This window comes from Petaurus breviceps, unplaced genomic scaffold (genome assembly GCF_028583685.1).
Source record: "Petaurus breviceps papuanus isolate PSGF00001 unplaced genomic scaffold, PetGlider_PUasm1.0 90723, whole genome shotgun sequence".
NCBI lineage: Eukaryota > Metazoa > Chordata > Mammalia > Diprotodontia > Petauridae > Petaurus > Petaurus breviceps.
Window position 1 is genome coordinate 2,251,289 of NW_027187323.1, and position 22,843 is coordinate 2,274,131.

The following is a 22,843-nucleotide window of genomic DNA, read 5'->3' on the forward strand; positions in this document are numbered from 1 at the left end:
AGCCTCAAGGTCACAAGTTCCCCACCTCTGAACTAAAAGAAACTTCCCTCATACAGAGAATGAGGGCCTTTTCCACTTTTCAAAGTTATTTTATTATTTAAATAATTCTGTGCCATAAATGTATGACATTATCAGAATCTGTTGCTAGTTCTCAAACAGGACAGCAATAATAGAAATTTCCTTTACAAAGACAAGAATGAATTCATCCCAATCTAGAAAGATAAGATTTAGGCATCCCTCAGATTTTTAAGTTTTCAGATCTTAAATACCCTCCACTCTAAAGAGAGCACTTTATGATCTCTTTAAAATTCATATAGGGCTCACTAAGGAGAGTACTATATGATTGTAATGATTATTGTGCTATAAGACATGATAAGCAGTACGACTTCAGAAAAACCTGTAAAGACTTACATGAACTGATGCATAGTGAAGTGAACAGAACCAGCATTATGTTGTACACAGTAACAGCAATATTGTTCAATGAAGAACTGTGAGGGATTTAGCTATTCTCAGTAATACAGTGATCCAAGACAATCCCAAAGGACTAATGGTGAAGCATACTGTCTGCCTCCAGAGAAAGAACTGATATTGATTGAATAAAGAATGAAGAATGCTATTTTTTACTTTCTTTCATTTTTTTTTCTTTTATTCAAGTCTTCTTGGACAAAATGACTGATATGGAAAATTTTACGTGATTGCACATGTATAAACTATATCTGATAGCTTGCCATCTCAGGAAAGGGGGAAGAGAAGCAATGATAGAATTTGGAATTCAAAACTCTAAGTAAGAAATATTAAGGAAAAGAAAAAAAGAGCATCACCAAAAGTATTGATTTTGGTATGGGCAAACCGTACTGAGATTGGCACAAAAGGAAAGGAGAAACAGGAAAAAGAGAAGGAAGAGAGAACAATAATAACAACTAGCTCCAGACCAGCATCATTCAGCTCATCCGCATGGGATGATGTAACAGCCACATCATCTAGGCCAACCTCTCCATTTTACAGGTGAAGAAAATGAAATCTAGTATGGTTAGGGGACCTGCCCAAGGCTACACAGGTAATAAGTGGCAAAGGTAGTATCTGAACACAGATTCTTTCAGTATAAGTTGAGTGTTCCACTCTGTGCCCTTTCTAATGGACCTTGTTGTCTCTGAAGTGATGACTCTTCTTTAATTATGAATTTGAAGTTCTTATAGAAAATGGGATTTGAACCATCTTGAAGAAAGCCAGGATAGGCAGGACACAGAGGTGAGGAGGGACAGCATTCCAGGCATGGAGTACAGCCCAGTGAAAGGGCTGAGTCAGGAGATCAGAGAATTGTGGGTAAGGAAACAAGAAGGCCAGGGTAAGTGGATTGTAGAGTACATGAGACGTAAAACATAAGAAGTCTAGAAAGGTAGGAAGAGGCCACTTTGTGATGAGCTGTGAAAGCCAAAGGTGAGATTTTATATTTGATCCTAGAGGCATAGAGAGACATGAATCAGGGTATGATACAGTCAGATACCTGCATTCTCTTTGTCATCACTGTCATTACCAATAGGGGCTCAAACACTTTAACATTTTTAACCCTGCCTCTTTTCTCTCTTCCCCAATATTACATTTGCTGTCCAGGTAAACAAACTGTGTGGAAAGTGGTTTGTCATTTCAGAATTTTTTCTGACAGTCATTCTCAAAAAGATAGCTAATTTTTTTTGTTTCCCTTTACTCAAAAATTAATTAGATTAGATGATCTCTAAGGTTTACCTCTCCAATGAAAGATGCTAAACTCTTGTAGTATTACTGGGGTAGAGGACAGGTATATTGTCAGAACTAAGTGTGTATGATAGAAATTGAAACAATCCAGAACCACACACACACACACACACACACACATGCATGCATGCACATGCACATGAATATTTGCAAATTCTATGTCAATACATATAGTCAAGTGCTACATTGTAGAGGTTTTACAAGATTAACACAGTCCTTTCAAGCCCCTCCAGTTGACTCCTTCCACCATTTACTCCACAGACCAGAATGTTTCAATATCTTTAGATACATCAATTCTTGAGACTCTTGTGCTTACATGGCTCATTATTGCAACTATTTAGATATGTCAAAGACTAAAGTCTACTTGACACATCTTTACAAAAGGGTGTTTCTGTATTTGGAGAGTGAAAATACTGAGCTGGAGTATTGAAAAGAGAATGTAGGGCAGCCAGGTGGCTCAGCGAGTAAGAGCACCGGCTCCAGTGTTGGGATGACCTGGAGATCGAATCCCAGGCTCAGACACTCAGCACCACACCCAGAAATAACTGGCCGTGTAACCTTGAGCAAGTTACTTAACCCCGATTATCTGGAGAAAAAAAAAAAGAGTGTATCTAACAGGAGACACCCAATGACAATGGAAGAAATGTGTCTCCAATTCCCAACACTTCTCGGTTTCTCCCCAAAGCTAGAAGCTCTTATTGGGATTTCTCTTGATAAAACTGCACTAGCCTTGTTACTGCTCTGCAGGAATTTACTTAGAAATAAATGTGGAAATTTCCCTTATTTTATTAGAAGTAACACAGCTCTGAGGACCCCCTAGGTCAGCAAATAAGTCCCTTTCTTGGCTCACCCAGGCTACAGTAATAGACTTCATAGTTCAACTGTGTATTACGTTGGAATGCTAACACCTGCCAAGTCCCCAATGTTGGGAGGTGGAGGGAGCTCAGAGAGAGAACAGACTGATGTAATTAGCCTGGCAAATGGGAACTTGTCAAACCATTTAGATAAGACAGTACTTGAATTTATTCAATTCCCATTACCAGAGGGCAGAATGAGCTTCTATCCCCTGCTGATTTGGTAGGCACAAAGTGTTTTCTAAGCAAGAAAGGAAGGAATGAATGATTTTTTAAGCTAGAAATTGCAGTGCTATACCACTAAATCAGTGGGCTCTGTTGTTAAAGTCATATTTTTCAGCCGATGCTTGCCTCAAGCCAAAATGTAATTTGATCTTAATGAGAATCAAAGGAAGAAAATCACTGAAACCTACTTTCCCCACATATACCCAGAGTTTACACGTGAGAGTTTTTGGGTCTCTAAGTTGGAGAGTTTCCGCTTCTCAAAGTTCTAGTTTTCTAAAGTAAAATAAAATGGACAAACCAGGCTCTAAACTTGTCTTGCCTATTTAATGGACACCAAAGCACTCCGGCCTTCATTACATACCACTTTGTCTAACTACTCCATAGGATTACCACAAATAAGACTGCAAACACTCCAAGGGCAGTAGCTGCATCTTAAAATTTCACTCTAGTCCCCCATGGGGGTTAGGTACACTGACTCATCAGGCCTTGTTCTCAAGGGGCAAAAGAACTAAGTTAACTATTATGATATTGCCTCTAGATCCTATGATTCTTTTACCTTTGAAAACTAAAGGAGATCTTTGATCTCATTTTTTTCCCCCTAAAATCTGTGATTTCCTTGGTTTAGGGAGTTCCAAAGGAGAAGCTTTCTTCAATCCAGAGAAGCACCTGCCCTGCAATTTATAGCCTTAAAAGAGTTACCTGAAGCATTAAGAGGGTGACACGATCAGATCAGGGTCATGTCAGAAACAAGACTTGAACTTGGGTCTTCCTGGTCAGTCAGCTACCTTCTAAGCCCACCTACCCATCACCTGTTACCTCACCTACAGCATAAAATGAAGGAATTGGTAAGATTTTGTTGTTCAGTTGTGTTTTTTTCTCAGTCCTGTCCTTCTCTTCAGGCGTTTTCTCGGCAAAGATACTGGAGTGGTTTGCCATTTTCTTCTCTAGCTCATAAGGAATTGAGGCAAATAGAATCAGACACAGCTAGTAAGTGTCTGAGGTCAAATTCGAACTCAGGAAGATGAGTCTTCCTGACGCTAGGCCAGATGCTCAATCCACTGCACTACCTAGCAGCCTTTGGTTAGATCAGAATATCTCTAAAGTTTCCCTCTCAGATCTAAGATGCAATTATTTTACAGTATTACTGGGGAAGAGGGCAGGGACAGTCAGAACTAGGTATGTATGATAGAAGAAAGGGGAGGTTAAGTGGTGCAGTGAATAGCGCACCGGTCCTGGAGTCAGGAGGACCTGAGTTCAAATGCAGCCTCAGACATTTGTCACACTTACTAGCCTTGTGACTTTGGGCAAGTCACTTAACCCCAGTTGCCCTCCAAAAAGCAAGAAAAAATAATAAAAAAAAATTTTTTTTAATTTAAAAAATGTATGATAGAAGAAAGTGGAACAAAAAATCCACAACTACACACACACACACACACACACACACACACACACGAAATACTTGAAAATTATATGTTAATACATATCACCTAGTACTAGGCTGTACAGGTTTTGCATGAAGATTAATACAGTTTCCTTCAAACCCCTCCAACTGACTCCTTCCCATTTTTTCTCCATAGTGCCAAATATCTGAATATCTCTACATCTATCAGGCAATATAAAACATTTATTAAATACTGTTCCCATGTTCTTAGCCTTTTACCTCTGGATAATTTTGAAACAGCTCCTCTTCCCTTTTCCACACTGTTGATAGTCTTCTAAAAGTTTTGCCCTTTGCCCCTCCTACATCTGAAGTCTATTCATTCAAAATTCATATTTCACTGCTTAAATCTCTCAGTCATGCCCTTCAGCCCTTTATAATCTTTATGGTTTTCTAAATTCTAATTTGTCCAGAGCCAAAAAGAAAGTTCCTCATCTCTCCTCCACCATAAGATTTGACACCAGTTAAGACACCATAAGAAGAGATGAGATACTTGAAAACCCTTAAAAGGAATGCTTAAGGGAGAATAGAATTAATTCATTCTTCACATGCAGCTGCTTGTCAAACTTAGATATTCACTCAAACTCTTCTTATGTACTGTAGTTAAGAGAAACAAAACAAATGGGTCCTTGATATTTGCCTCCATGACCATATTGAAACACCCTGAAGATGTCTTAAGGCAAGTAAAGAACAGCCAATCATCTCTAGCACATTAGACTTTCTGGCTGAACAAGACCTAACCTGATTCAATCATACATGGTTGGTCCATATGCATAAATATGCAAGTGCCAAATATGCCCTACCCAAACTCAGAGAATTTCTTAAGGTTCTTTCAAACAATATTAACTCTACTCAGAATGACTTTTATTCCTTTGCTTTACTTTTTCCCTTTCTAAAGATTCAGGTAAGGTTCCCAAAGCCTGAATGCCTCATCAATAGTTTCTAATAGGTCTATTGTTTGGAATATTTTGTGTTGCTATGGGGGACCAGAGTTTCAACTCTACCTCTGACACTTACTGCCAGTATGAACTTAAGCACCTATTTAACATCTGCAGGCCTCAGTTTCCTAATCTGTAAGAAAAAAGGATTACAGTAAATGGCCTTTAAGGACCCTTCCTTTTCTAAATCTATAATATTATAATCCTAGAACAACAAACATTATTAAGAACCTATCCCATGCCTGGCACAGTGCTAGACACAGCAAATACAAAGAGAAAAGTGAAACTGTCCCTGCCCCCAAGAAGATTCCATCATTACTATATGAAACCTCTGAACCAGGCTTGTGATTTATTTCCCAAACTCCTCTTCTATGTCCATTCTGTCCAGTTGGTTTATAAAAACATAAAAAGTTTTGTTTGAAAACAAACAAAAAAAACCCCTTCTGTTTCTGCCTGCAGTGATCTTTATTTAAATGTCCCTCCCTTCTTATTATATTTCTCCATACAAGTACATCACAGTATAAAATACTATACTTCTACTACCTCTGAGCCTATTACCTACCTTGATTCTTTTGAATAAAGATCTTTATTTCCAAAGCTAAATTCCAGTCATATGACTCATTGCACTGTCTCTGTAGTACCTTTGAGGTCAAATTTAAAAGTTTGCATTAGGATCTACAGTTTATCTTGCTTGTTATCCAAGCATCACACATTTATATATAGATTTCTGGCACTTTATCTCCTAGCTTCTTTCTTAGATTTTGTCTTCTTCAATCTTCTGGTGGCTTCCCCTGCCATTCTTCCTTTATCATAGCTACCCACTATACTGTGTAGCTTGTTGGCTGGCTGTATATAATCTGTTTTCTCCTTTCTCCTTTCCCTTCAGTGTAAAGACCTTCTGAGTAAATTTTCAGGATTCCAGGCTACATTCCCCTCCGAAATCACATGGCAGAGGGACTTATGTAGCTCAATGAATCTGATATTCAGGGTTACCCAAGATGGACAGGCCTTAGTGGGGAGCACTGACAAAAGGTGAAATTTCTCCAGAGAAGGAAATGGAAAACCAGTCCAGTGTCTCTGCCAAGGAAATCCTGTGGACAGCACTAAAATGGTAAAAGAGATGACTGTGGAAGATTAGCCCCTCAGGTCCTCAAGGGTCCCACGCATTATGGGGGAAGAGTAGAGGACAATGACAGCTAGCTTATATGCAGGGCACATCGTGCAGAAATGCTAAGTTAGGTAAATCAAAAGGTGGAATTAAGATTGTTGGGAGAGATATCAACAATCTCAAATATGCAGACAACACCATTTTGTTGGCAGAAAGTGCAGAAAAATGAAGAAGCCTCTTGATGAGGGCGAAAGAAGAGAGTATCAAAGTTGGCTTGAAGCTTAACAATAACAACAAAAAAACTAAGATCTTGGCAACTGGTCCCATCACTTCCTGGCAAATAAAGGGAAAAGAAAGGGAAAGTGACAGATTTTATATTCTTGGGCTCAGAGATCATTGCAAATGGCAACTGCAGTCAAGAAATTAAAAAGACACTTGCTCCTTGGAAGGAAAGCAATGGCAAATCTGGAAAGCATGCTTGAAAGGACGGACACCACCTTGCCAGCAAAGGTTCGAATAATCAAAGCTATGGTTTTTGCAATAGCAGTATATGGCTATTAGAGTTGGAACATAAGGAAAGCTGAGTGCTACAGAATCAACACTTTCAAACTGTGGTGCTAGAGAAGACTTTTGAGAATCCCTTGGACAGCAAGGAGATCAAATCAGTCAATATTCAAAGAAATCAAGGCTAGAAGGGCAAAAACTGAAGCTGAAGTTTTAACTATATAATGAGAAGATGTGACTTATTGGAAAACCTGATGGAGGGAAAGATTGAAGGCAAAAGGAGAAGGGGATGGCAAAGGATGAGATGGATAGTGTTATGGAAACAATGAACACTGACTTTGAAAGAAGGGTCTAGCATGTTATGGTCCATGCGGTCACAAAGAGTGAGACATGAATGAGTGACTGAATGACAACCACAAGCAATGACAACCACAGGCTCCATTCTGATCAGCTTTTGTTAAATGCACTATAAGGATGGCCAGGAGCCTGTCATTACTATGTGTTAAGCTATGATCCAAAAATTCACATCTTATTCTTAGGCATTGTCTTCTTACTAATTTTCCAAGTCAGTCTTTCTCTTTTGAACTCTGTACCTTTAATTGTCAACAGCATGAAAACACCACCTATACTACAATATCCTAGTTTCTTACCCAAGACTTTATCTAGCAATGCTTTCTGTATTTCTTCTAATAGTGCAATATGAATCACTAAGAAAAGACCAGTAGTCACCTAGTTTGACAAGTCTCAGGAACCTCTCTGACATCTTGGATTTATGTCTTAGGAAGAATATAGATTTTCTCTCTCTCTCTCTCTCTCTCTCTCTCTCTCTCTCTCTCTCTCTGTCTGTCTCTCTCTGTCCCTTTCTCTCTCTGTCTCTCTCTCTCTGTCTCTTTCTCTGTCTTTCTCTCTCTCTCTCTCTGCCTCTCTTCTTCTATCTCTGTCTCTCTCACATCTCTTTCCCCCTCCCTCTCTTCTTCATGCTCACTCACTTACATACTCTTTGGTCCGCCCTGGTCAGATAACTTTATAAGAGTTGTGTTCAGATCTGGATTTTAGGAAATGCATTGATATGATAGAGATTGTCCACAGGAAGACAACCAGTACCGTTAATGTCCCTAAATTCATGCCATCCAATAAAACACTGATGGAAAGGGAGATGTTTAGCTTGAGAAAAAAGCATACTTTGAGGAGAATGAGAGCTATCTTCAAATATTTGTCCCATGTAAATGGTTAGAGATTTGTTCTCCTTGGTTCCAGAGGTTAAAACCAGGAGTGATGGATGGAACTTGCAGAGAGAAGTATATATTAGCTCAATGTAAGGAAAACTTTCCTAACAATCAGCACTCTCTAAATTAGGAATTGACAACATTGGGAGGTCGTAGCCCCCCCACACTGGAGGCCTTCAAGCAAAAGCCAGATAACCAGTTTTGGGATATGTTGTTGAGCAGGTTCTTATTCAGGTATGGGTTGGACTAGATGGCCTCTGAGGCTTCTTCCAAATCTGAGACTCTGTGAGTCAAATAACAGTAGTCTGGACTTGCTATTTCTATCTTCTCACCAAGTGCTTTCTCAAGTCCTTGCTTAGGTACCAACTCCTTTTCTAAAGCAACTCTCTTTAAAGTCATTAAAGACTTCCTTTCCCCATACTCCAAATCTAATAACCTTCCTCAAGTCTTCATCCCCCTAGACTCCCAGGCTACATCTGATAACTGGAACTCCCTCTTCCTTCTTGATGCCCTCTCCTCTCACTTGGCTTCTCAGACTTTTCACTCTCACAGCTTTCTTCCTCCCTTTCTGAATATTCCTTTTGTGATTTTGCATCTTTCCCTGACCCTTAAATATGGTTATCACCCAAAGTTCTGTCCTTGGCCTTTCTCTCTTCTCTAACACTCTTTTCAATGAGGAGCTTGTCCATTTTCATGAATTCAATGATCACTTATATATAGATGACTCTCAAATACCTATTTCTACCCCCAAGCTCTCCTGAAGAATTTTAATCTCATATTTCAGTTGTTCTTTAGAGACCTACATTTGAATATCCCACCAGCACCACACATTCAACATGTCTGTCTGTTTGTGTCTATCTATGTCAGTGCCTAACAGGCTGAATTATAGTGAAAGACTATAAATGCCTCTCAGACAGAAACCAGGCTTCTGTAAAATATATATTATTAAGCAATAAAATGTATTAATAGCACATTATAATATTACATGTAGTATGTATTACATATATATAGCATTGTGGTTTGTCCTTCATTCTCAAAGAGGACAATGACATCAGGGAAATGATGACACGATTTGCAGTTGACTTTGATTTGAGCAAGGGAGGGCTGTGCAAGGTCACCACTCTCTCTTTCTCCTCCAGAGCCATCTAGGTCCAGTGGCCAGATATAGATCAGGATGATTGGATATGGCCCGGATGCAATGGGAGACCCTGGTCCTTTTAGGCTAAGGACTTTTCAACTTCTCACTTTGAGTGAGATAACACCCATTCAGTGAACAGACTTCTTTAAGAAGTGAGTCAAGAGATGGCCCCTTTAATTAAAAAAAATCAAACTGAGAGAAGACCCTGAGGGTGGCTGGCCAAAAAAGAAACAGTTACTATTTACATCCATGTCATAGATATACATACATCTATAGATTTATAGACATAGGTCTGTCTCCTAGAGAAAAGGGCAATGGGTTTGGGATCCAAAAGACAAAAATGCAAACCCTGGTTCTTCTATTTCCTAAAGGCAACTAGGTAGTACAGTGGATAGAGTGTGAGAATTGGTGTCAGAAAGACCCGAGTTCAAATTCTGTTTCAGACACTTAATAGTTGTGTGACTTTGGGCAAAGTACTTAAACTCTATGTCTCAGTTTTTTCACTTATCTATCTATCCATCTATTAATAGTATTGAATACAGTTAAATTATATTGAACTTTGAAAAGATTGTAAGCTTTTTCAAGTCAAGAACTAGTCTTGTATAGTATCTCAGATATACAGGAACTCAACAAATGTCTACTAATTAACTTTCTTAGTGACCAGGAGATAGGAGAGACTCAGGTTTTTAGTAGAGGGCCCTACTATCCAAAAGGGCATATTGTAGGCAATTATTCTGATTCTATAGCTTTCTGTTTAATTGTTTAATGAGAAGCTTTGAGTTCTGGGGAGATTGTCTGGCTGTACTCTCTAGGGTAAGACTTCAACATAAGGCCTGGGTTTGAGTTTCAGCCTTTATAGTTCTTATCTGTGTAACCTTGGGCAACTTGTTTAATCTCTCTGGGCCTCAGTTTCCTCATCTGTAAAATGAGTGAGTTAGACTAGATGAACTCTAATCTAACTTCCATCTCTAGAATCTATGATTATGTAAAGGAGGGTAAACTGGTGAGGAAATTTTTTAAAAATCATACCATATTAGTATAAATAATAAGACAGTGTCTTATTATCGGGGAAACATGGTAATATTTCTCTAGTTTTACTGCATATGTCTGGTGCTTATCTGTAGCTCACAGACAGAAGACCTTTACTAGGACCTAGCTGGCTTCTCTTAACTCAGTACATGGTCTCTAAATGTGGTCTTAATTAATTTAGGAGGCAGTTTTGACAAGTGGCTTCTATGTTCCTCTTTATACTCTTAGTCCCTATTTCTTATTTCTTACATTGGCTACTTTCATACTTATTTATCATATTAACTACTGGGGCGGTCATGGGAACCATAACAAAACACAATTTCCACACACCAGGTTTCTCTGAAACTGTCCATTTCATCATTTCTTATGACACAATAGTATTCAATTATGTTCATATACCATAAGTTGCTCAACCATTCACCAACTGATGGACACCTCCTGTTTCCAGTTCTTTTATACATACATACATACATATGTGTATGTATATATACACACAATCAAACATATACACACCTAGGTGGTTCAGCTGATAGAGTACCAGGCCTAGAGTCAGGAAGACTCATCTTCCCAAGTTAAAATCTGGCCGCAGACACTTAAAAGTTGTGTGACCCTGGACAAGTCACTTATCCCTGCTTGCCTCAGTTTCTGAGCTGGAGAAAGAAATGGCAAACTACTTGAGTATCTCTGCCAAAATCCCAAATGGAGTTACAAAGAGTCAGACACAACTGAAAATGACTAAACAACAAAACATTTTTATAAATATATAGAGCTATAGATATCTATGGACATATATATATAAACATATATGAGCATATGTATATGTGTGTCTATGTATAGATACATATGTGTATACATACACATGTGTGCACATATATAAACTATTATCTCTCCTTTTCTAACTTCTTTGACCTCTTTGGAGTATTTCTAAGATATAAAGGGGCCAGATTCAAACGTTTAAGAATAAGAACCAATCTGAAAATGATAAATGGTCAAAGAACACAAATAGTTGATTTTCAAAGGAAGAAATCCAAGTCCTCGGTTAACTAGAGGGAAAAAAATGTTCCAAATCACTAAAATTTGAACCATCTCTAAGGTTTTCCTTCATACCTATCAAATTGGCAAAGCTGACAAAAAGAAAAAAAGGATATGGACTAAAGGGAGGCATTACAGGAAAATAAGCGCATTAGTGCATTGCTGAAGGAGCCATGAATTGTAATGGCTATTCAAGAAAGTATTTAAGAACTGTATCTAAAAAGTTACTGAACTTTGCATGCTTTCTGATCCAGCAATAACACTCACAAGTGACTTTTACATTACAAAAAGCAACATGGAAAATGAACAGAACTCAAGATGTGATGCCAGGAATTCAAATCCTAAGAAATTCTCTGTTGGATGATGCTTGGAAAATTATTTGACCTCTCATAACTTCCATTTCCTCATCTGTAAAATAGAGATAATACTATTGACATGATCTGTCTCATAGGATTGTTGTGAGGGAAGTGTTCTTGAACTTCAAAGTGCTAAATAAACATGAGTCTTATTTATATATTGAGCTTTATGGTTCCAAAACATTATATCTATTATTTCTCATATCAATGCCATCCAGTAAGAATGTTGTGTGAGTAATAATTTATACTACTTGTACATTATACAAATGAAGAAACTGAGGCTCAGAGAGTGATTTGCCCTAGGTCATATGGTTCTAATCTAAAAGACAGATCTGGGACACTTTCAATCTTGGTTCAGTGATGGGATAGCACAAAGACTACTTTAACTTATGAATTTACCAAGTTAGTGTTCAAGATCTCCAGTACAGACGGTAAAATAATGGATACTATAAAATTGCTATCTCATGAAAATTTATAGTAATAACAGAAGTGGGGGTGACTTCAAAAACTGTATTAAAAATTCTTGTGCAGCTGTTCATTTCTTTGCATTTAATGTCATTAGGAATAATTGCAATTTTAAAAACCAATTAAACTCTGTGGGTGGCATTTAGTGGATCTCATGAACATTCTGGACTCTCATGCATCAAAATAAAAATGTCAGATAGAGGTATTACTGGGCCTTTGTGTCTAGAAATGCTGAGGTGGGGGTGAAGAAGTTGCTTTATTCTTTCCTATAATTTTCTTTTGAATAATTTGGGGAAATATATTTTTTACATTTCTGGAAGTGTTTCCCTAAGGTTCTCAAAATCTATACCTCTAAATTGGTTATTTGGGAACATGTCAAAGTTATTTTATGTCTTTAGCACAAAAAGGATAAGAAATGAAAAAAATCACTAATAAGAAAAAGGAAAATTAATACAATTGTGACTTATTAAACCGGCAAAGATGACCAAAGTAGTTAATGTTGGAAGGAATAATAAAAAGAAAGGTATTTTGATATACTGTGGGTTGATCCAAAGTTCTGAAAAATAATTTAGATTTACATGATACCTTTTAATCTCACTACTGGGAAAATGCCCCAAGGAAGTCAAACACAAAAAGACAAGTCCCACACACACCAGGGTATCTGGGTGGTGCATTGGATAAAGCATTCGACCATTAGAGTCAGGAAGACCCTTGTGACCCCGGGCCAATCAACTCATCTCTGTTTGCCTCAGCTTCCTCAGCTTCAAAATCAGGATAGTAATGGCACCTACTTCACAGGGTTGTTTGTGAGGATTTATTAAGATAATATTTGTAAAGTGTTTAGCACAGTTCCTGGCATATAGTAATCACTGTATAAATGTTAGCTATTATTAATATCCAGAGAGATTTTTTTCAAGCTGTAAAAACAAATAAATAAAATTGGAAAAAAATAAGAATCTATCAATTAGGGAATAGCTGGACAATGTGTAATATATGAATGCAATAAGGCACCATAAGAAATGACAAATTTGAGGAATGAAGAGAAGCAGAGAAAGAATGGTGTGAATTGGTGAAGAGTAATCAGACAACAATACAAGCAATCACTACAGTAATGTAAATGAAAGCTGAAAATCAGCTCAACTCTGATTAATTATAATGATAATTCTTGGTCCAGGAGAATAGATGATGAGAATGCACGACCCTCTTCTCTGTAAATAGGTGGGTGACTAAGGAATCCAGAATATTACAGATGCTGTCAGACATGGTTGTTATAATAATTTATTTTGCTTAACTTTTTTTTATTACAAAGAAGAGTTCACTGGGTAGGTAAGGCTCTATAAGGAAAAATAATTACTAAAATCAAAAGGTATGCATAAAACTTTCCAGAAAAAAAGTTTAGGTACATTTCCCTTGAGAATTATAAGGGAAATCAGTATAAAGAATGTACCGATAGAAGCCACACATTTCTTTGTACTCCTATTTCTACTTAAGGAAATGGAAATGTATTTTAAAAGGCTAATATATTTCCTCCCCCTAACTTTATAGTTGCCCTGCCCTGTTCAAGCTCTTTTAGTCCCTACAACCTGTTTCTGTTCATATCTCAGATGATCAAACATGATTCAATCAAAAATTACTTATTTAGTACTTAAAATGTTCAAAGTATCACTAGGGGCTATGAGGAGATATGAAGACTTACAAAGTCATCAAGGTATTCACAATCCAGTTTGGGAGATAAGGTATTAGAAAAGTTAATTAATTAAATACTTCCAACATTCACTCTACAAACCTGTGTGAAACCCTACTATATGCCAAGAAAAGAGATAAGTACACAGTCTCTCCCCTTAAAATGCTTGAAAGCTAGCCTAGGAAATAAGAACAATAAATAAACAACTAATTATAAGGCCAAAAGTCTTATGTGATAATCATCAAATTGAATGGCATAAGCCCATAATGTAGGAGATTAATGAGACAACACAGCTAATAAGAATTTGGGCCAATGGAAAACCTCCACCGGTCCCTCACTCCCTAGATGAAGCTCCCTTCAAAGAACGTGATTTTTTCTCTATCTTACCCTAGAAATCCCCACTTGGATCTTCCATTGGTTTGTCCTCCTGGTTTCCCAGATGGTGCTTGTCTTTGCAAACTGTCTTGAAACAGCAGACCCAGTTTAGGAAGTACTACCTCCAGCTATCCACTTTAGGGACAGGCACCAGCTCAGTCAGAGTCTTTTCAACTCTAAGCTTTGTTTACTAGATAGCTTAATGACACACTATCTTACATCTTTGATTTAACTCCTCAACCTTTCACCTGGAGGCCCCAGATTCACAAAAGCCCAATAAAAGTCTCGGTTTCTCCCCATGGTTCTGTCACTACCCTGGCTCCAATCCTGTTCCTCACTCCCAAGTGAAATAAAGCCTTAAGTGTCAGAACTTTGAAAGTCGTCAGAGGAGGTAGAAATTACCCACAAGCGGGAGTGATAAAGCAGGGCTTCCCTTGAGAACATGTAGAATGGAAGCTCCTTTATTTTGGGAACTTTTTTCTCTTTTTTTTTGGGGGGGTGGTCTTAATGTACATAGTCCCTGGTACATAAAAGGTGCCTAATAAATGCTCATTGAATTGAACTGACTTACTGAGCTGGACCTAAGAATGGATAAGAGTAAGTGGAAGGGAAGTATTCTGGGGAAGGGAAGATACTGTGAGCAAAAAGGTATGTGATTAAAATGGAGGATTTATTCAGGAAAGGTTGGTGGGAGGAGGGATTTGAATGACAGAGTAGATCAGACTTTATCCTGTAGCCTGTGTGGAACCTTAGAAGGTGCTAGAGCAGGGAGAATGAAAGCACCATTTTAGGAAAATGAAAAAGGCAATCCATGTGCAGAATTTATTGCAATGGGGGTGGGGAAGAAGCTGAGACCAGTGGGGAGGTTTCAGGTGTTAGGTGATTAAAAGGCAAACTTAAGTCTCTAACAGCTGCTATTTCACTGATGAGAAGAAAATGCTTGATGTAAAGAGCCAAAATGAAGAAAGTACTTTGGCTCAATAATTGAGAAGCTAAATGTGCAGGAAACAGACAGATGGACTGGTTGGTCCTGGCTACAACAGCCTGTGGACCATTTATTATTAAAGGGCATTTCACATTTGGCTGGCTAATGGCTGAGAGAACAAGTTGATTCTCTAAGAGAAAGGATATTCTCTCTGATGTTAGGTCTCAGAGACCACATGAAACGAATAGGACCTGGAAAGGAGCTCAAGATGAGAAAGCCTTGGCTATTTCAGTCCCCGCTTTTCACCTTTTTAATATTTAAATCTACCAAATGAATTGTTTCATGTGGTTGGGTTTTAGAAAATGAGCTAATGATTCCCAGATTCTAAGGTTTTCATACAAAAGGAACCAGAAGCATACTGTGGGTTATTACAAGAAATACTATCTCCAACAAATTCAAAAACAGACACCAAGAGGTAAGTCTCAATTTACTAATATTAGATTGTTGCTTCTACCTAAGGGCTACTTATGAAAAGAAAATAAACCAATTAAGTTTGGAATCAGACTGGGTACTGGGTTCAAAACCCATCCCTGTCACATTCTTCCTGGATGAACTAGGGCAAGTCACAAACTCTCTGTTGTGCCTCAGTTTCCTCATCTGTAAAATGACAGAACAAGGCCAGATAGCCAAACTACAGTAAACAGTTCCTGCAGTCAAGGAGGTTACATCCTTCCTGTTCTAAATCTATGATCCTATGAGCTTTCCAGTAGATCGGTGATCTCATCAATGGGAATATTCCCCCACTGACTGTAGATCACCAAGCCTCATAGATGGTCCATAGAGGACCTGCCCAATGCACTGGAGGAACTGCTATAGGGTTAGTGACATTGTAGGTTGGGTGGAAAACTCTGTTGTCTATGTGTTCTATGCCATGCTCCCACAAGCTGACTGGTCCACTTTTTTTTTCCAATCTTCATTTCCTCACTGGAAGAGCTAGGTATGCAGTTTATAGTGTTGGGCTTGGAGTCAAGAGGACCTGAGTTCGAGTACCACTTAGACTTACTAGTTATGTGGCCCTGGGAAAGTCACTCAACCTCTCTTTGACTCAGTTTCCTAGGGATAATAATTTAAGTCATTTTAAGTAGTATCCAACTCTTCATGGCCCCATTTGGGGTTTTCTTAGCAGAGATACTGTAGTGGTTGGCCATTTCTTCTCCAGCTCATTTTATAGATGAGGAAACTGAGGCAAACAAGGTTAAGTGACTTGCCCAAGTTCACACAGGTAGTGTCTGAGGTGGGATTTGAACTCAGGAAGATGAGTCTTCCAATACCCAGCCCAGTGCTTTATCCACCTTTCCTGAGTTGTTGGAAAGATCAAATAAGATAACATATGTAAAGCAGTTCACAAACCTTAATGCACTTTTTATTTAAAGCACTCTTACTATTACTATTATTAGTCATTATTATTGTTATGTCCTTTATACAATCATTCCAACTGTGCCCCGGACTACTTTGCGTCACCAGAAACTTCAGCTCCTTGGTGATTGTGAAGCTCCATGTTTCTCAATCATCCAGCACTATCAGAAGAACATTTGTATTGAAAAGATGTTTCTCTGTGCTACTTAGCAGCTTGGGATACTTAAAAGCTCTATTACTTCCAAAGTGCAGGTTAGCACTCTGTTTTCCTATTCAGTTCTGGGACCTGGTTCCTCCTGTAGGTCCTTTTACACATCAAGCCTGTTTCAATATACAAGTTATTTTAAAATAAGGACTAAACATATGCAATGGTAGCAGTCATCTTCGAGTATTTGCTCAGTCTCTAAAACGAGAACATTATAATGGGACTAACACAATTTGTTGCTGCTGCTTTCCTGGAGCTTAAGATATGTCCATAGAAGAAGCAAACTAGCCATTAGTGCTAAAAGAACTATGCTTTTTGGGGTTGTACATCTTACCTTGGGAAAGGAAAGCAGTTACGTGGGACAAGAAAGGGGGAAAGGAAGCAAGAATACATTGAGATCATTATTACACAAATTAGATCAATTAGATCTCAAGAGAGAGTAAGAAACACAGGGTCCTAGCCTTGGGTATGAGGATCTTTAAGACCAGAAATAAGGAGAGGACTGGTCATGCATATGAGAGGTACCTTTCTGTTTGGAAGCACAAATTATGCAATGCAGGGTCACTAGAAGTTATGCTTCTTCATTTGTTCATTATGGATGTTATTAGGAAGAAGAAGTATGGAGGAGTTATTTTCAAGTCTTCCAGTAAAATACTGACTAATGAAATCTAGTATTTTCAAATTATCATTTCTATGCCAATGATTCCCTGATCTACCTATCCAGACCTAAGTTCTTCTGGGTTCTAATCTGGCATCTCTGTCTACTGGACATTTCTAATAGTGTGCCCCATAGGCATTTCAAAATTCCTGTATCTAAAATAACACTCGCTATCTGTCCTCAACCCCTCCCTCTTCCAAACTTCCTTATTACGATTGAGGGTACCATCATTCTTTTAGCTGCTTTGGTTCACTGTCTTGAAAATTCACAGTCTTGGTGTAAGCCCTGACTCCTCACTCCCTCCCAAACCCTCCTACCAATTCAATCACGGGTCAAATCTTGCCCTTTCCAATGTTTCCGACTTTGCAACATCTCTCCAAATGTCCCCCCCTCTACACTCATGCAGCCATCACCGTAGTTCATGCCCTCATTACCTCTCTTCTGGACAACTGCCATACCCTTCTAATCGGTCACCCTACCTCAAGTCTCTTCCCACTATAATCCATCCTCCAAAAGTGATTTCTGCCAGAGTGATTTCCTAAGGCACAGGTCCAATTATGTCATCTTCCTGCTTAATAAACTCCAACAAATTACTATGAACTTCATATATGATCAAATGTAAAATCCTATTTTTCACTTAAAGATCTTCATATCTGTACCTGTTCCTATCTTTCCAATCTTCTTTTTAAACTTTTATTTCACCTCCACACATTCTACAATCCAATGACCACAGCTTACTGCCTGGCATGTGACAGTGTCTTAGCCCTGGCTGCCCTCATGCCTTGAATCTTGCCCTTCCTCACCTCTGCCTCAAAATCTTTCAAGGCTTAGTTCAACTACCACCGGCTGCCAGAGGCCTTTCCTGGCTCCCCTCCCCCCATCCACTGGAGTCTTTCCATCAAAGATTACCCCTATTGTACTCTGTCTGTATGACATATGTATCTATGTATTTACACATTGTCACCCCCACTCTGAAGTAAAATCCTTAAGGGCAGGAATTGTGTTTTGTGTTTTTCCATTTCTTTGTTTTCCCAAAGCTTACCACAGTGCCTGGCACAGGAAAAGGACTTAATAAATGCTCAGTAATTGATTAACTTTGAATTATCTTTCACCACAATGGTGTCAAACTCACATAAAAGCATAGGTCATGAATTCATACATAAGGATCCCTGAGCCACATAATGATAATTTTAAAAAGTAATGTTTTGTATGTTTTATTGTATTTTTTATTTATTTTGTTAATTATTTCCCAATTACAAGCAACATAGTGTGTTTTTATTTTACAGCCAAAACTTTTTTCAATTTTGTTCTCCTGACCCTTGTCCCCACCCACCCAGGACCATAAAGCCCTTCTTCCCTCCCTGCCCCCATTCCCAGGACCCTGCCCCCCTTCTCAGGATGGTTTCCTATACAGTAGAGATATTGTTCTCTCTGCCCCTCCCCTTTCCCTGCCTTTCCCGTCCCCCCCCTCCCCCCCCTCCACACCATATTCCCACCCCTTGGCAGTTTCATATTTTCTAAAGGTGAATTTGCTCATTAAACATTTTGTTGTATTTAAAAAAAAATTTCTCCATTACATTTTAATCTGGTTCAGCTATACTCAATGAGGGTGTGGCCTCTGGAACTGCATGTTTGACACCTCTGTCTGATGACACCCAAGTGGGAAAGCTGAATGCCTAACTAGGCCACCATGATCTATGTGGGCCTGATAAACTGCAGAAATTCCAAATTCCTTTCCTTGTTCTCTTTACATTCCTTTATTTACAAAGCATGATGGTTGACAGATTTGCACAGTGAAAGGAACAGAAATGTTCAACAAGGTTTTCAAGAGGCTGGTTATCTGGCTGCATGTCATAGCTGCTAAGAAACAAACAGCAGGGTCACTAGAAACAGGCCCAAGTGGGAGCTTGCTCCATTTACATTGCAAACCAGCTTCTAGCTTCTTTCATCAAAGTGAGGCCTCCAATGTGGCTATTCTCTCATTCTGGCTAAGCAGTGATCTACTGTAAGATTAAAAAAAAAAAGACAAAATCCCTGCATTTTAAAATTGTCCTTCATGAATGGCTAATGATTTAGATGGGGACAGATGGAGAAGAGTTCTTTCTAGAGAAAAAAGCAGATTTTTTGTTAGAGAAAAGAGAGAATCCTAGGTTTCATTCTTGGCTCACCACTAATTGATTATGACCTCATAAAAGTAATTTGCTCCCTTGGTGTCTCAACCTACAACACTAGACAAAATCCTATTATATAAGGCAACACAGAGATAATGAGACAACAATGAGATGATGTTTTTCTAAAAATAATAATAGCTAGTATCTGTAAAATGCTTTAAGGTTTGCAGAGAGCTTTATATATATTATCTCATGTGATTCTTATAACTCTGTTAGGTAGGTACTTCATTATCTCCATTTTTCAGATGAGCAAATGAGGCCAGAAGAGGGTGAGTGACTTGCTCAAGGTCACACAGCACTAAATGTATAAAGGTTTGAACTCAAGTCTTCCTGACTACTACATGTGCAACAACCTATTCCCTGTGCCACCTACTGCAAGTAGCCACTCCTGGTCTCCTCATCCACTTAAGTCTTACCCTTTAAGCTGACCTTAAAGTTACCTTTCTTCTGTTCTCTATATACAAACTTATCTCGTACTCACCCAGCACCTATTTATTTGTATGTTGTCTCCTTCGTTAATAGGTAATGTCCTGGAGGACAAGTACTTAAGTAAACAGGGCAAGAGGCAGGCACTAAGTCTAGGCCCACCCTGCTTTGAAACCACTACATACACCATTCCCCCCACCCCCTAGGTCTTAGTTAGTTACAGGATGGTTACAAGGGAAAATTCCTACTCAAGGGACAGATATCATAAAACACAAAATAAATAATGTTGATTACATACAACAAAATCATATTTGCCTAAACAAAATCAATGGAGATGGAATAATAAGAGAAAAAGTCTAGTGGGAAAAAGAGTTGAATCAAATATCCGTGATAAAACACTGAATTCTAAGATCTATAGGGAGTGAACCATTCTTCAGTGTGTAAATGGTAAAGGGATATAAGCAGTTTTCAGAAGAAGAATTGCAAATTGCAAACGATCACAAGAAAACATAACTTCAAATCTTAAATAGTATGTGAAATGCAAATTATGTTGTTCTGTTATTTTTCATTGCTGTCTAATTCCTTGTGATCTCATGTGAGACTTTCTTGGCAAAGATATTGGAAGGGTTTACCATTTCCTTCTCCAACTCATTTTATAAATGAGGAAACTGAGGCAAACTGGGTTAAGTGACTTGCCCAGGGTCACACAGCTAGTAAATGTCTAAGGCCAGATTTGAACTCAGGACGGTAAGTTCCTAACTCCAGGCCTGGTTCTCTATCAATTTTACCACCTAGCGACCCTATGCAAATTAGAGCAATTGAGATTTCAACTCAAAATCAATCAACAAACTTTAATTAAGTGCTTACTGTATGCCAAGCACTAGAGATACAAAGACAAAACCAAACAGTCTATGCCCACAAGTAGCTTGTACTCTATTAGAGGGAACTAGTTAGTAGCAGTACTCATATCCTAAAAACTGTCAAAGATGATAAAAAATGAAAATAGTTAATGTTGGAGGGGCTGTGGCAAGATAGGCACATTAACACATTGCTAGAGCTGTGAACTGGCCCAAATCTTCAATATATCATTTTGGAATTATGTAAGAAAATTATGCATAAATTCATAAATTATTTATACCCTTTGATTCATCAGTCCCATTACATGTAACTCCAGGAAACAAAGATAATATCAAAATATACATAGCAGTGCTTCTTGTGATGGCAAAAATTTGGAAACAAAGTGTCCATCATTTGGAGAATGGTTGAAATAACTGTGGTCATTGAATTTAGTAGAATAATGTTCTGCAATAAGAAATGATGAATATAAGGAATTCGGAGCAGTATGAGAAATTTTTGCAACGCTAAGCAAGACCAAAATAATGCATGACTACTACAATGTAAACAAAGAGATCACCCCAAAAAGAGCAAAATACTGAATAAATGAAAAAAACCAACAACCACAGTGCTCCCAGAGATCAGATGATAAAATACACTTTCTTCCTGGTGGCAAAAAAGAGAAAGATTACTGTAAGGTACAATGTTGTGTGTCCCATGTTTTCAGACACGGTCACTCTAGTGAATATTTTTGCTTAACTGTTTTTTTTTTTTGTTATGAGGGAGGGTTCATTCTGCAGGAAGAGTTGGGAATATTTCTAATAACGACTATAATATGGAAACAAAAGGCAACAATAATACTTTTTTTAAGAAGATAAGGCCATAGGTTTGAAGTTGAAAAATGGCTTAGATTTTCTATTAAAATATTTCTATTTTATGTTTACTTACATGTGTAAATACTTCTCCTAATAGAATGCAAGCTTTTTAAGGGCAGGGATTATTTAATTTTTGTCTTCGTGTTCCCCAAGAATCTAGCACAGTACCTTCCACATACTTTAATAAATCCTTATTATTTAAAGAAACAAAACCCTCCTCTCACTAGAATAGACAACATAACAACTTTCCCAGATAGCCTTTTTCTAATATCTGGTGGCTACTTACAAGCAGGCAGCTCTCCTTAACATCATCCCTAAATTCCTCCTGCTGCAACCTTAGATCATTTCATCTTTTCCTGGTCTCTTTGGAAGCAAAGAACAGGGACTCACCATATTCCTGTGGAATATCTCTGAAGTCTTTGAGACCTCACTTTATAAACCCAATTCTTTCAGTCTATGCTATTCTGCCCAATTTATTTTATTTGCCATTTGATCTCAAAAGATGTAGCTAAAGTTCATGTCAGAAATAAAAGCAATTAAATTGTGGAGAGAAACTGTATCTCCGCTATTTCACTTTGTCAAATGATTACTTCCTCCTCTACCTGTTACATTTTGAACAGAATAAGACAAGAGCAGGAGCTTGGGCATGCGTGCGTGCACTCGTGTGTGCACACACACATACACACACACACATACACTTTTCCTTTTTATGGCATCTGTCCCCACTTACCCTGGATCTCCTCAGCTGCCCTGCTTACAGAAGTCACCAAGTCTGTTAAGTGCTCTTATAACATTATTACAAGGAGAGGTAGGCCCTGGGTCACCTTAATGAGGCAGAAGATTACATCTGATGGTCTCCATCTGAAAATTAGTACAGCCCAGAAGCACAGAGTCACCCTTCCTCACTTTGCCCTCAGACAACAACAGCCTTTGTGTCCACCTGACTGAAAGAGAACTGCTTCCTTTCTAGTGCTAATAAGCCCAACAGAAAACCCACAGGAGTAAGACTGGTTACATTCCATGGGAAAAGACTGGCTCTTAACTCCCAGTGGCAATCATCCAAAGGAATGGAGAGCATATCACTGGGGCTGCTAAGCTGTACTCTCTGTCTCTCTCTCTCTGTCTCTCTCTGTCTCTCTCTCTCTGTCTCTCTCTCTCTCTGTCTCTGTCTCTGTCTCTGTCTCTCTCTCTCTGTCTCTGTCTCTCTCT

At 38.4% G+C, this 22,843-nt stretch overlaps 1 protein-coding gene across 12 annotated transcripts in view; it reads right to left on the reverse strand.

The window, feature by feature from the left end:
* Nucleotides 1-22,843, reverse strand: part of LYPD6B (LY6/PLAUR domain containing 6B) — a 242,919-nt gene that overhangs the window by 92,391 nt on the left and 127,685 nt on the right. Inside the window, exon 1 of one of the 12 annotated variants that reach the window (XM_069066726.1) lies at nucleotides 4,492-4,698. The exons of the other annotated variants lie outside the window; for them this stretch is intronic. The gene's annotated coding sequence lies outside the window, so the exon portion shown is untranslated. Of the gene's footprint in view, nucleotides 1-4,491; nucleotides 4,699-22,843 lie in introns of those variants that run through there. 12 annotated transcript variants of the gene reach the window in all.